We start from the raw sequence: 16,240 nt of genomic DNA, 5'->3' as shown, positions 1-16,240 counted from the left end.
CTGCAAACAAACAACATCAAAGTCAAATGCAGAATTTTTCTCAAGAAGATTACATAAAGGTTTAGTGAGTTTAGAGAAATCCTTAATAAATCTTCTATAAAATCCCGCATGTCCCAGAAAACTTCTGATTCCCTTCACATTCTTTGGAGGTGGTAGTTTCTCTATAGTTGCAATTTTGGCTCGATCCACCTCAATTCCTTTGGATGACACTCTATGGCCCAGCACGATCCCTTCTTGAACCATGAAATGACACTTCTCCCAGTTCAGGACCAGATTCTTATCTTCACATCTCTGCAAAACAAGAGCTAAGTTATGCAAACAATGATCAAAAGATGTACCAAAAACTGAAAAGTCATCCATAAATACTTCCATTATATCTTCCACCATGTCAGAAAAGATAGCCATCATGCAACGTTGAAATGTCGCAGGGGCGTTGCACAATCCAAAGGGCATCCTCCTAAAAGCAAACGTCCCATAGGAGCATGTGAATGTAGTCTTCTCCTGATCTTCAGGAGCTATAGCAATCTGATTATACCCCGAATAACCATCCAAAAAACAATAGTAGGAGTACCCAGCCAATCGATCCAACATCTGATCAATGAATGGAAGTGGAAAATGATCCTTCCTTGTTGCTTTATTCAACTTGCGGTAATCCATGCATACACGCCATCCCGTGACCGTTCTTGTAGGAATGAACTCATTATTGTCATTTTTCACTACCGTCATTCCACCCTTCTTTGGTACAACTTGCACTGGACTTACCCATGAACTATCTGAAATAGCATATATAATTCCAGCATTAAGGAGCTTCAAAATTTCAGCTCTCACTACTTCCTTCATTGCTGGATTTAATCTTCTTTGGTGCTCAATTGTTGGCTTGTAAAGCTCCTCCATTAAAATCTTGTGCATGCAAATGGAGGGACTTATTCCTTTTATATCAGAAATAGTCCATCCCAAGGCTGTTCTATGTTCCCTCAATACACGCAGCAACTTTTCCTCTTCTTCGGGTGTGAGTGATGTAGCAACAATCACTGGAAAGGTATCACTATCACCCAAGAATGCATAACGAAGATGCTCGGGTAATTGCTTCAACTCCGGAGTATTTTTCTGCATCTTTTCTATATCAACTCCAGATTCACTCTTTGGTACCACCGGCTCTAGCTTCCCCACTTCATTACTAAGTGATGTAACCTGCTGCAATGCTCCCAAAGCAAAAACATAGTGGAGAAATTCTTCACTAACAAAAGGCAAGTCAGATTCACAAACAGCAGAATTTTTAAAATCAAGAGCATGAGATGAAGAGGTGATACAGCGCTCTAGGTGGTCGGATGGCATATCTTCTTGAAAGGCCTCTTCTACACATTGCTTAATGACATCTACCCGAAAGCAAGTACTTGGATCTTCTGGAAATTTCATGGCTTGGTAGATGTTGAACATAACCTCTTCCTTGTTTACTCTCAATGTCAATTCACCCTTTTGAACATCAATCAAAGCTCTACCCGTGGCCAAGAATGGTCGCCCAAGAATTAGTGGGACATCTTCATCTTCTTCCATGTCCAACACCACAAAATCAGCAGGAAAAATGAACTTATCCACCTTTACCAATACATCTTCTATGATCCCACGTGGATACTTGATGGACCGATCCGCTAGTTGCAAGGAAATTGTTGAATGCTTCATCTCTCCAAGTCCTAATTTCCTGCAAACAGAAAATGGCATAAGATTAATGCTAGCACCAAGATCACATAAGACTCTATCAAAAAATGAATCTCCAATAGTGCAAGGCAAAGTGAAACTCCCCGGATCTTTCAATTTTTGAGGCAATTTCTTTTGAAGAATAGCACTGCATTCTTCAGAAAGCTTCACTGTTTCAAACTCCTCCAACCTTCTCTTCTTGGAAATGATGTCTTTCAGGAATTTGACATAATTTGGCATTTGTTCCAAGGCATCTGCAAAAGGAATATTAATGTGAATTTTCTTAAAGATATCCAAAAACTTAGAAAATTGCTTATCTAGTTTTTGCTTTTGAAAGCGCTGAGGGTAAGGAAGTGGAGGAGCAAGAATAGGAGGATTGTCAGGAAATGAAATTGTAGGAGTCAAGTCGGTCTCCTCTAGTGTATCATTGACAATCTCCTCTTCTTCTACTTGATCTTTGCTTTGGCCATTGTTTGCAGCGGTAGGAGTGGACTTGCTCTCCTTTAATGGTGCCCTCTCAATCTCTTTTCCACTCCTAAGTGTGATGGCCTTGCATTGTTCCTTTGGATTCACTTCAGTGTTGCTAGGAAAAGCTCCTCTTTGTTGGGCATTGATGGTAGTGGCTAGTTGCCCAATTTGCACTTCAAGATTCTTCATAGTAGCTCCCATATTGCTACAATGAGTCTCAATGTTGTCCAATCTTGAATCAGTCTTCTTAAACCTTGCATTGGTCTCCTGAACAAAGGAAACCATGGCATCCTCAAGTGACATCTTCTTCTCGCTTGGTTGGCTATCAAATCCGGGAGGATATTGAGGTTGCAACACATTCTTGGTATTTCCATATGACAAATTCTCATGATTTCTAAGCCCTGGATGATAGTAATTTGGCATAGGATTACCACGATAATTGTAGTTCCGATTGTTGACATATTGAACTTGTTCTTGACTCGCCTCATTGCTTGGAACTATCATACTTGTAGATGCTACATATTCTGTACCTTGTGGTATCCTTTGAGTTGTCAAGGCTGAAATCTGATGAGATAGAGTAGCTACTTGAGCGGAAAGAGCTGCTATCGGCTCCAATTCATGAATTCCAGCTACCTTCTTAGCCAAAGTCCTCTCAGTTGGCCATTGATAGTTGTTTGAGGCCATTTCTTCCAAAAGTGCAGTAGCACCTTCAGCTGTCTTCGACATCAAAGTTCCACCAGAAGCAGCATCAACTATAGTTCGAGTTTGCCCATTTAACCCATTGTAGAACATCTGAACTTGCAACCAATCTGGCAATCCATGTTGTGGGCAACGTCTAATCAAGTCCTTATACCTTTCCCATGCTTCATAGAGTGACTCAAAATCATTTTGCTTGAATTGGCCAATCTCACTCCTGAGTTGGGCTGTTTTGGCAGGAGGAAAGAATTTAGCAAGAAACCTCTCAGCCATGTCCTGCCAACTAACGATGCTTCCCGGTTGTAGAGATTGTAGCCAACCTCTAGCCTTGTCCCTCAAAGAGAAGGGAAACAATCTCAGTCTAATGGTGTCTTCAGTAACACCATTGATCTTCACAGTATCACAAATCTCCAAGAACATTGCCAAGTGAACATTGGGATCATCAAGTGGTGATCCACTGAATTGGGCCTGCTGCACCATGCTAATCAAAGCTGGTTTGAGCTCAAAGTTGTTGGCATTGATTGGCTGGCGCATTATGCTCGAGTAATTTCCATTCACAACTGGCCGTACATAGTCCTTCAAGGTGCGTGGTAGTACCTCACGGTCTTCTTCAGCCATGGCTAGTATCTTATTTCTTCTTAGTGATCTAAGAGTTCTTTCAATCTCCGGATCAACAGGAATAATATCACGAGATCTAGCACGGCGCATCCAACGTCAAAAACACACCTGTAGAACAAATTAAAACAAAATTCTAAATTAAAACCAAGATTACTTTGTATCGATATTGACAAAAAGAATAAGAATAAACCAATCCCCGGCAACGGCGCCAAAAACTTGACCGGTGCAAAACTGCAAGTGCACAGTATCGTAGTTTTATAGTAAAGTAATAAGAAGAGTATCGTCCTCAGGGATTGGTACCTTACTCTTGCCAAATACCAAAATTATGCTAATCTCAATTTTATCTAGAGGAATCGCTAAGGTTTTTGTAGTAGCAAATAAAACTAGGTCAACTCAAGAGAAATAAGCAAAGAAAGTAAAACTGATGTTTGAAGATCAAATTCAATAGGGAAGAAAACTTCTAGGAAATCGATTTCACCATAATTCTTCACTATGCTTTTCTCATCCAGCTAATTTAACTTAAACCTCTTTTGTCTATTAGCAAATCTCTAATTCATCCAAAAGCCTCTTTCGATAGTCAATTGGAAGTGATTCTAGTTTATCAATTCACACAAGAGTATGCAAATTAAATAATCAAGAACGCAATAAGACCAATGATTTAATTACTACACAGGTTCATACAAGTCTTTCGAGCTCTATACTTACCTATGCTGAAATATCCAAGATCTACCCTATGATTCCCTCTTTCGATAGCAAATCACAAGATTAATAATCATCTAATCAATGGCCAGTTAATTAGAAGCATTAAACTCAGAATAAATCAGATAAACAAAGAGAGAATTTGCATTAAATTAGCATGGACAAACAAGCATAGTTCGGAATTAGGTTACATCGTTTTCCTAGAAAGAAGAAAATTTAGCTCATGCTAGAATTGGAATTCAACATAAACGAATTCACCATAATTGTTCTGAGAAGATGGGAAGAAGAAAATAAACACTGAAAAATCCTCCTTGCAGCCTCAACTGGTCGTCAAAAGCTCAAGGGAACGATTCAACGCCTTTCTCCCGTCCGTGCTCGTGTATGAATCCAACGTACGTGCAATAGATTGGAATTCCGTCTCCAAAACAAATGAATTGAATCCCTCTAGCTGTGTTTTTCTCTCCCAAGAAGTGTTCTCCAGTCAAAACCCGCGGCTCTAGAGTGAAGAATGGCCTTTTATATGGTCCCACGGCGGAAAACCTAAATTCTGTCAAAATACGATGTTCGCTCGAGCGGGGTGTCGAGCGCGCGTCGAGCGTTCGACTCTGCCTGATTTCGCTCGAGCGTCCAATGTCTCCGCTCGAGCGATATTCATTTTTCAGCAACCTGCTCGAGCTCCCTGTCGAGCGGCAGTCGAGCGTTTGAATCTGCCTGAATTCGCTCGAGCGGCCAAAAGCCTCCACTCGAGCGAACTTGTAAAATCTGCAATATGAAATTTTGCAAGCCATCAACGCCTCACGGTGCATCGCTACGCGACATGGAGTACGCGCCACGCATACTCCCTTCACTACAACACTTATTATCATAACACACGTCACATGGTGCATCGCTACGCGACATGGAGTACGCGTGACTCGTACTCCCTTCATTCTATGCCACACATCACTACAACGCATGTCACACGGCTCGTCGCTACACTATACAGAGTATACTCCACGTGTACTCTATTCACACATCATGCTGTATCACAACTACGACATCCATCTCATGCCCATACTTCACAGCACAGTCCAAAATACAACACAATCAAACCCAACATTTCACAACTACACTTCACTTCACAACTACCAACGAACTGCACAAATACTAACTACATAGTTTACAGTCTAACCAATCAACTACTTTAAACGTGAAAACTAGGGATAGAAGGTTATACCATCGACAGGATAACCCGTGCGTCGCTCGCTGCTCGTCACGATCAAGCGTCGGAGGAGCATACGTGGCGGTAACACCGCGTATGGTGGCTGTCCACCACATAAAGTGACAATTTGGGCTTGAGGATAGCTAGGCGTGGCCTTGGAAATGCTCAAGGTGGCCTCGTGGTGGTCAAAGGTGGCATCACGCCTTGAACAGTGAATCCGAAATGGTGGGAGTTTGCTTGAGGTGGAGGAAGGCCATAGAACTTCATGGGAAGCTAGGGAAAGGTAGAGGAAGATGTGGTGGAGCTGTGGTGGCAAGGTGGTGGCCATATTGTGGCTTACGGCGGCAAATCAGCCTCTAGAAGTGGATTTCGACCTTGGAGAGTGTGGGAGAGTGAGGGCAGTACATAGCTCCATTGGGCATGAAATTTCTTGGGGAAAGTTGTAGTGATGTGAGGAACAAGGTGGTAGTGGTGAAACAGCATGGGTAGCTGTGTACGGTGCTGCATGATGGTGCAACCATATGTGTATGAGTGGAGACCCATTGGAGAAAGAGAGAGAGTTAGGGAGAAAGGAGGACATAGAGAGGAAGCCCATGATGTGGTGAATCCATTGGTGGTGCTTGATGGCTATTTCAGTCATGTATGGTGGCTCAAGGAGGAGAAAATGGGTGTAAAACCCATTTGCTTGGAGGGAGAAAGAGAGAGAAGAGGTTGCCGTTAAAGCTCACCACCAGTGAGGTAGTGGTCATCGGTGGGGGAGGATCATGCTGGTGTGGGAGGTGGGGCATGGCCACTGGAGGTGGTGCCGACTGGGAGGCTTGGAGCTAGTGTACGGTGGAGGAAACATAGCATGGGCTGGACGTGCATGGGAGAAAGAGAGAGGAAAGAGAAGAGAGAAAAGGAAAAGAGAAATAATGAGGAGGAAAAGAGAGGGGTCTGGGTATTTAATTCCAGTCCTATGCTTCGGGATCCTCAAAACGATCCAACGATGAGTTTAAATATTGATTTGAAAATGCGTAAATAAAACACTTAAATAAATCACTGAGATGAATTGAGATAGAATATTATTTTATAAACTAAAGTTTATAAAATAATATTTCTTCATCATTATTTAAAATGACAAAGTATCGTTAATTAATCAAAGAGGATAAAACTATTTAAATTAAATAAGAGTTTTCAACGTAAGTTAAACCTCTTAATATTTTAAAACAACTAAAATATTTAATTTAAGTAATTATCTACAATTATAATATTTTTTAGAGCTTATTAAAATATTATAATTGTGCTACATTAAAAACAAGCTTATCTAATAATACTGAAAATATCTTTTATAGATATTTTCATAATATTTAAAATATCCTTAAGTATTAAAATATCTATCTTACTTTGAAATTCACCGGATAATTTTTGGAATACGCCATCGAGGTACAACGCTTAGGATAAGGCTCAGCACGTAGATCGGAGCTCGACACATGGAACAAGGCTCAACACATTAACCGAAGCTCGACACGTAGATAGAGGCTCATAAAAAAGAAGAAAGAATGAGCGGATATTACACTTTACAAATGTACCGCTCAAAATTGGAAAGCTTGATTGCCTTGATTACGTGAACGAATTTTATATTCATGTTTTTAATCACGTTTGTGTACTTTTTATGCATTTCATGGATATAATTGGCTAAAGTAATTATTTTATATTAAAAAAATAATACAATTAATTACATTAGTGGAGTACGTAAAAAGTATACAAATGGAGGGTAATTATTTGTATTTATGTGCTCTTGTATTTACATGTGTAAATTGGTCTTTTGACCCCAAAAAAAAAAATCTATGTCATGATCATGTGCATTTTTTTATTAAAATAACTTGAGTTTTACGGACCTATGATGCTATTGTGGTGCGCCTAAGCAAAGAGACTCCTGACTAGAGAGGACTTATGGCAATGATGTGAGTATTCACACAATAGACACATGCCCACATTGTGAGCTTTTGCACAACGCTGTGGGTATGAGCAGTGCAGGTGAGACCTGCAACTATACCCATGGGTCCCTTAAAGGGTTCACACAAAAAAAAATTTAAAACTTAAAAGGCTTGAAAAAAAACGTGAGAAAATGAGAGAAAGAAGTAGAAGAAAAGAAGGAAGAAAGAGGAAGAAGATGGAAAACATGATTGGGTAGAAAGAAAGGAAGAGCTATGCAACGAAGGGCATGTTTGAAAACAACATAACTGTTTTTAGATATTCTCAAATTATTTCACTATTATTCATAAGTAGTTTATTATTATTCACAAATTAATCCTTACTATTCTAATTTATTTTATTACTATTCATAAATAATTTGATATACTCTTAACATCTAAACATAGTTTAAAAATAAAGTTTAAAATGATGTATTATATCATATCATGTGGTTAGGGCTTTGCGGTCACAAATTAAGGGTCACAAATGTGGGTCGTTGGATTGGGCCAATTTGATGGGCTTATCCCTACAACCTAGATCTGAAAGGTTTTATAGATTTTCATATTTTTTGTTAATATTTGTTTTCATAATTTTTCCAAAAATATTAATTCAATAATATTGTCTTTTTTATTGTTCTTATTTTTATGTAAAGATTTATTACTAAGAAAATTATAAAAAATATATAAAATTATTTCTATAGATCATTATTATTCCGAAAACCAAAAATCATTTTCATATAATTCATTTGTGTATATTGATATTTGTATGTTAAGATTGATTATTTGCCTACTTTTGTATAAAAAAATAATATATATTTCCATATTGTTTCCCAAAAACTTAGTTACTTACATGAATAATAATATCTCTTTAAAAAAAATTATTAACAAAGTAAAAAAACATTATTTGAAAATTATAAATATTTTGTAAACATGAATTGATTATCTCTAAAGGTAAAACAATTTCTAGAAAATTCTACAATAAAGCATTATTTCTATATATTAGTATTCCAAAATATAACAATCATATAAAGTATTCCAAAAAGTTATTTCATTTTTCTTATTTTTATATTATTTTTATTTGAATTTAAAGTAGTTAGAAAGAATTGATGGAGGAAAAAAATAATCTTTAATTTTCATAATATTTTACAAAAAAGATTTAAATTAAATGAATTATCATATTTTTCAAATTATTTTTCCTTTTTAAGAAAACTTTTACAACACTTGTGGTAAAAAAACACATGTATTATTATGTAGAAAATAAATTGCAAGTACTACAAATTGCCTGAGTACTATATGCATTATTTTTCTTTTGTGATCACTGTATATATTGTTACCTATTTTTGTGTCATGAGTTAGTATTTTATGTATGATAATAACAATGCTAGTAAATCCTTTGGTCGATTCGTACCATATGCTTTTAAATTTTAATAGTTTAATTTGCTCATTTCTTTGGCTACTAGCTATTTTGTGCTTGCTGGGCAAACAATGTTCTCTCTCTCACTCTCTCTGCTAGTGCATTTTAGTTTACGTATTTTGGATATCTCTATTTTTTATTCAAATATAACATGATGTTGCCGTGCATGGCTTGCACGTGCCCCTCGCACTAGCTTGTACCAAAGAAAAAAAAAATTGAATACATATAGTGGGTTTGCTTATGGTTTGCAGGCCTTTGACTTATACCTAGTGTTGGTGCAATTCCCAACAGTGTCTCTAATATGCTCAATCAACCTACTATTAATCATTGGAAGAGCCTTGGGAAGGCCTAGTGGGGATGCTTCTAATGGTTAAGTCAGCGAGATTAACTTCTCTTAATAAAATGAATCATTTACCCTAGAACATATCTGGTAAGCTATTTATAAGGGTTGAGGTGTCCTAGATGGCATGATCCTTTCGGGGGCACGATTCTTGGTGCTTAGTATGCTATGATACCTTTCATGACAAGGATTATACCGTTGATAGCGTCCTTCTGGTAGGGGTTTCTCAAGCGAACTTATCTCCATGAATCTTGATCTTAGAGGGATACGGTTGGTTGAGATTCTTTGTTGAATACGATGTCCTCCTTGTGTTTTATCTGTAGACTCATACAATGCATCTTGTTTAGTTTTATCCTTTAGTCACCCTCAATCACATGAATCCTTTGTGACTATGCTATTGGTTGCTAGCTATTATTTCCTCGCCGATAGTGTATATATGTGTCTAACAATTACCCTACAAATTCTTCCCGCACGTGTGTTGGTAGAATTTTTTCTTTGACAAGCTTTCCCTTTTGAATTAGCTACACACTTCCCAAGACATGTGTTCCTTTGCCCTACATGCATTGCTAATTTTCCCGGACACACTTGCCTATTGTATGGTTTGTTTGATATCTTTTTCCAACGACCGCATCATGCAGTATGATATCCGATGGCTAGTTTGAAAAACTTCATACTCGCCTCATAGTGTAGTGCAAAATGTGAGCTTTTTCTTGGCGTGCTTTTTCTCATTCCAACATGTGGTCCCTCATTGGCCTCGCTTTTGCTCTCCCTTGCAATTTCATTTTCCTATAACCGCCGCTCTTCTTCTTCTTCCTCACTACCACTTTCGCTCCAACTCCCGTTTCTTGCTTTCAATCGTTCTCTTTCATTTCATTTCTTCCATCATCTCCAAGCTTTTTGTAATCTTATGTTTGAATGGCTCCCAGAAACACTTTCTAAAATGCTCCCCATTCTTCTTGTTGCTTTTAAAGGGAATCAATGGATTGTTACCACCACCTAGGTGGAGCTAGATTCTGTGAGAGAATGGTATAGCGTTCAGAGTTCGGTGAGGTTAAGTCTTCTTGGTTCTTACAGTGGCATAGTCCACTCAGAGGGGGCTACTAAGTATGTCAGGCTCTATATTGGCATGTTCTCTATGGGGCTACGACTTCCTTTCTATGGCCCCATCTACGACATTTTGGATCATTTGGGTATGGCTCCTACCCAACTCATACCCAATGCTTGGAAGATCTTACTGTTCTGTTGTGTGGTGTGAGAAGGCATGACAGGTATCAATTCAGTTGCCGTTTGCAAACTTATTGTCAGAACATCCACTTGGAGTTTCAATATTCCCAAGTCAAGAACTGGGACATGAAGTTCTTTTTTGTTTCTAGGATAGGTTGGGAAGGCTTCCTACCTTGAATTACCAATTAGAGCTTCCTAGTATTCTCTCCCCAAGGGTCGTTGCTTTGATGTTCTAAGGGGAAGATGTCGTGCTTGGACCATGTCCATGCATGGGTTAGCTCTAAGGTTGCTATAACCAAGGAGAACATTGACCATTCTTGATAAGGCCGAACAAATTGAGCTTTGTCAACCGCCAAGTTTCGAGCTCCACAGATCCTGAGTTCACTCCCCCATGCAAGAGGGCTGCCCCTCTCCCTTGGACCCTAAGGGCAAAAGGCCATGCACAGAGAGCAATGAACCTCATGATGAGCCGTGCATTCATTGTGACCCCACTGGACCTATGGTTGCTACAAAGGGTTCCAGGGTTCCCCTGCCACCTTTGCTTCTAGAGGTCAACTGGTGGCTAGTCAATCGTGCCCTCATTGCATGTAGACCATCTTGAGGATATGATTAGTTAGGGGGCTTGGGACTTAGACTTGCTCTTAGATCCCGAATTTTTTTAAACAATTCTCGATATGTTCCTCGACTCCTTCTTGGACTTTCTATTTGGGCCCTTTCACCATTGTTCACCTCATATTCAGCCTCCAATGACTTCATTGAAATGATAGAGGTGGATAAGGAAAGACGCATCTTGGATGTTACCGAGGACGCGATGAAGGCTACTGAAGTATGTGCTAGCCCACCTTTTCCAGAGGAACAAGTGAAAGACTGGCAAGGGAAGCTCCATTTGACCCTCTCAAGTCTCCTACCATGGAAGCAGTGAAGTCCATAGAAGATTCCATTTCATCTACTGACGCTCTTGAAGAGGAAGTACCCACAATGACAGTTGACTTTAGTGGATGCAACGTCTGGAGATTTGATGAAGTTGATGCCATTTCCTTTAGCCTAGTTTAGTATCCTTCTGCCATGCCTTTGTCACCAACGAAGTGCCTTTCCCTGTTGCCTCTCTTCTGATAAGTACCTATATGTAAGTTCCTATCAAGCTGAGGGAGCCTCCTTCTTCTAAGGCAATTCCTCAAGTGTCCATGAATTGCTAGGGGACATTTTACTCCACCTGGGTACTGCTCATTTCATTTGTCCTAGAAACGGGTGAGTCTTCTGACCCATTCATTGCCAAGATAGCTAGAGAACTTGGAAACTTCCACACCTAGTTACGTGATTATGTTCATAATTGTCCTTGGCCATTCCTTGCAAGGTCTCTCTTCTCTAGTGTAGTTGGTTGCCTGGTGCCAATTTGGCCTAGAGGAGAAGGTGCAGTCTTCTCACTCATTCATGGAAGGAGCCCTTCAAGCAGTCTTCGAGGTGGTGAAGGAGAAATAATGATTAATCCCGCTTAGGCAGCTACTCACGCGTGCTGGAATTAAAAATATTCACATTGAATGCTGAGATATTGAAGCTTTGGCACGCCTTGGCCTCAATGAGGTCTTCCTTGGCAAAGATCTAGAGTGATTTGGACTAACCCTTAGAGCACGAGTGGTAGGACGCTCAGGCCATGGGTTGACCTTGGGCATGTATCTTTACTCTGTAAGACTGTTAAACTTAGCTCGATCGAATACGTGTGCATTAGCCTTGGTCGCCTATGCATAGCCCATATATGTATTTAGGCTTAGCTATTTTGTTGTTAGAGGTTTGCTTGATGGATATTGTGGCAAAGGCTAATTCCGATCACATGCATGTGCTTTAGCTATCGTTGCCTATGCTTAGCCTATGTATGTTGCCAAGCTTAGATGTTTTGTCACATAAGGTTTGCTCAACCACAATTGTGGCAAAGGCCAGCCACGGTCGCATGCTCATGCGTTGGTCTAGGTCATGTTTCCTTGGCCCACATAGGTTGTTAGGCTTAGCTGTTTCATTGCAGGAGGTACTGCTATTATGGCAAAGGCTCGCCTTGGTCGCATGCATATGCATTAGCCACCACCGCCTACACTTATCCTACATATCTTGCTAGGCTTAGCTATTTTGTTGTAGGAGGCTTGCTTGAATGCTATTGTGGCAAAGGCTAACCCCAACCACATCCACTTGTGTCAACCTTGGTCACCTATACTTGGCCCCTATATGCTGCCAGGCTTAGTTGTTTTGTTGCAAGAGGTTTGCTCAACCGACATTGTGGCAAAGGCAAACCCTGGTTGTATGCATGTGAATTAGCCTTGGTGGCCTATGCATAGCTAGGGTATGTTGTTATACTTAACTGTTTCGTTGTGGGAGGTTCTCGAATGCTATTGTGGTTAAGGCTAATTCTAGTTAGATGCACGTTAGCCTTGGTTGCCTGTGCTTTGCTTGCATATGTTGCTAGGCTTAGCTGTTTCGATGTGTTAGGTTTGCTTGATTAATATTGTGGCAAAGGCTAGCCCCAGTCACATGGGAGTGGGGCTAACCTTGGTTGCTTGTGCATAGTTGGCATATGTTGCTATACTTAGCTATTTTGTTGAGGAAGATTTGCTCATTTGCTATTGTGGCGTAGGCCAATCCTAATCGCATGCGAGTGCATTAGCTTTGGTTGTTGGTGCTTAGCTTGTATATGTTGCTAGGCTTAGCTTTTTAGTTGTGGGAGGTTTGCTCGATCGTTATTGTGGTGAACGCTAATACCAATCGCATGCGTGTGTGTTAGCCTTGGTCACTTGTGTTTGAATGAGTGTTAACTTCGGTCGCATGCTAGAGTGTATCAATAGTTCTCACTGCTCACCTTTAGCGTGTTGGTAGAATAAGAGACCTACTTGATGACGACCAAGGTAGAAATACACACTATTGGTGAGGAAATAAGAGCTGGCAGCCAATGGCACAGTCACGAGGGATTCATGTGATTGAGAGAGACTAAAAGATAAAGGCCTGGGATGACCTCGTACTCAACAATGAATCTCAACCAATTGTATCCCTCTACGATCAAGATTCATGGAGATAAGTGTAACACCCTGGTCTTGCAGGGGTCGAAGAGTTACTTCCTATTATTGAAACTCATATTTCAATAATATAATTACAGACTCCAAATTCCAAATATCATATAGGAATTGTGATTCAAACTAATTTCCTCAATATAATTAATTTTCCAAAATGGCTAAATCATCATAACATAATAAAATTTCTTAATAAATTTCGTCAACACATATAGAAACTTTATAAGCTTAATCCACCATTTATAAATCATCTCATCCAATACTTCATAATCTGACCATCAGTTGATATATCCAATTATCTAAAAAGAATATTGTGAAGATAAGGAGTGAATTATCAACAATTTAGTAAGTAAAACATATATACTAGTGTGTACAACATAAGCCTTTTCATAAAGTTTCATATGCAGGAAATAGAAACATTTCATTTTCATATGCAAATCTCAAAACATAATATTAGGAAAGAAAATCATAACGACATTTTAATCTTTTCATATTCCGAATAAAACAACTGTTCATATTCAAAAACACTTTGGCATAACATAACTAAACATTCACATCTTATCATATCATATTCCATCGTATCATATCATATTCTATGTTTAACTCCCGTGGTAGGGTGTGCTATCCTCAGTGACCAAACCAAAAAGTATCATATTGTGAAACTTCATCTTTTTTAATCTCGAAGCCCCGAGTGTGCACAAAGGATAGAACACATAAAAGACCACTTTGCTTACAAAGTGGATGCACTCATATCATATCATGTTGGTACTAACCATATCACATGAACCATTATCATCATATCAAAACCATATTCAGAATCAGAATAAAAATAGATAAGTATGCTGAAGTTTTTTCATATCCATATCATATCAAATCATGTGCGGAACAGATTTATATCATTTTCAAATGATCAATAACAAATTCAAAATATTTCATATCATTTGAACAAAAAATCAAATATCATATTCGCTCTTTTTTATATTTAAGAACATGTTAAATATTGTTCTGTCTACACTTTTTATGCCAAAAAAGTATTTTCTCTTTCACATAGATCTCATGAGTGAATGCAAAACTCATAACTGATGTAGTTTTCACATTTTCTTTTTAAAACATAACATGCACATTTTTACAAACCAACCTCAATAATTTATTTATTTATTTATTTTTATGCAAATCTAGCATATGAATCCTGCTTAGTTGTACTTCTTAGCATCTTTGAATTTTCTCACAACAATGCTAAACGAACATCAATCATCACCTATAGAAAATTCATGTAACTTGAATAAATCTCCAATTAAGCAAATACGTCATATTTACACCTAAAATACCTATTTTAATACCTTAAAGCCTAAAATTCTCATAATTCCTAACATACCACCATTTTCCAAATCCATCAATATCCCACTTAATCGAATTCATACTGTAAAACATAATCGAATAACTATTATTCTTAACACAAAAATCAATGAATACTTATATTTTAAAATATTTAAAATACTAATAACATATTATAAAATTAGAAAAATACTTTGGATATTTTAAATTTCAATAAAATAAGTCGTGAAAAACTTCTCTCTTAAAAATAAGTTTACTTTCTTATAATCAATATAATTATTCAACTTTACAAGAAATCTAATAATACCCATATCATTTAAATATTCTTAACATATTCCTTTATTAACAATTAATAACTTTAATAGGATAATTATATCCAAATCTATTCCAATAACATCAAAGATTCATTTCATACAATTGACTTAAAAATATTCAATACATAGTAATATAATTAAAACAAACCCTTAAAAAAAATTCTCTTTATGAAGAAGATATATAAAATTTCTGGACCATTATGAAATAATAAAAAGTCCAATTAAAAAAAATTAGGCATTAACCAAGTTCAAAAGAAACAACCCAGAAAAACGTAATCACATCAAATACTTCAAGATGCCATACGGAAAGGGCTATACTGCAAGTCTGCAAGGTTTAGAGGGCGTCATTGAAATTTACTTCCGTAAACAAAACATTCGGTTTGCACCGAAAATTGAATAAAACAAACATTGGGTTTTATGGTGGGCTTTAATGGTAAACATGTAATTATAACCTACACTTTCGCAAACCTAAAGACCCAAGCACCATACACAAAAAAAGACCAAAAGCTATGTTAAAGTAATGTAAATATAGACAGATCATAGAAGGATGACTACGTAAAACTATTCCTCATTTTCCACACTTCTTCAATACACAGGAGTGCCCTTTTTATAGACACTTGAATAACAACTTTATAACAACCCAAAACTGTCAACCTTTAATATTGTGACATCTGTCTACAATTCTGTTACTGAGTCACAATTATTTGCAGGGACTGTGGTTGAGGAATATTCTGAGATGGTGCTGTATTGCTGCTGTGAGTACTGGTGTGCTGTCCTGGTGCTGCGTTGCTGTTTACCTTAATACCCTCCCGCGAATCAAGCGGCACTGACTTGAGAGTGAGGCTTGATCGAAGTAGTAAGAATCTGGTTGAGGACAGAGGCTTTGTGAGGATGTCGGCCAATTGATCTTTGCTTGAAATGAAGGAAACTTGAAGAGACTTAGATGCAACCCGGTCTCTCACAAAATAATAGTCGAGCTCCACATGCTTGGTCCGTGAGTGAAGAACTGGGTTAACTGACAGATATGTTGCGCCAAGGTTGTCACACCAGAGTGTAGGAGGTTGGGCCAGAAATATGCCAAGTTCTTGCAGTAGATATTGAACCCAAATCAATTCACAGACTGTGTTGGCTAAGGTTTTGTACTCGGCTTCAGTGGAAGACCGAGCAATAGTAGGCTGTTTTTTTGAACCCCAGGCCACCAGATGATTACCAAGAAATACACAAAATCCTC

General features: G+C 38.3%; 1 non-coding gene across 1 annotated transcript; it reads left to right on the top strand.

Annotated features, from left to right (window-relative positions):
• The first annotated feature begins 2,977 nt into the window (after positions 1 to 2,977).
• On the top strand, positions 2,978 to 3,084 carry LOC122302114. Its single transcript, XR_006240356.1, has one exon. It is a non-coding gene; the product is annotated as a small nucleolar RNA R71 (small nucleolar RNA).
• Positions 3,085 to 16,240: the final 13,156 nt, after the last annotated feature.

Source organism: Carya illinoinensis, chromosome 2 (genome assembly GCF_018687715.1).
Source record: "Carya illinoinensis cultivar Pawnee chromosome 2, C.illinoinensisPawnee_v1, whole genome shotgun sequence".
Taxonomy (NCBI): domain Eukaryota; kingdom Viridiplantae; phylum Streptophyta; class Magnoliopsida; order Fagales; family Juglandaceae; genus Carya; species Carya illinoinensis.
Note: the sequence above shows the minus strand (reverse complement) of the source record. Positions and strands in the feature narration are given on the sequence as shown.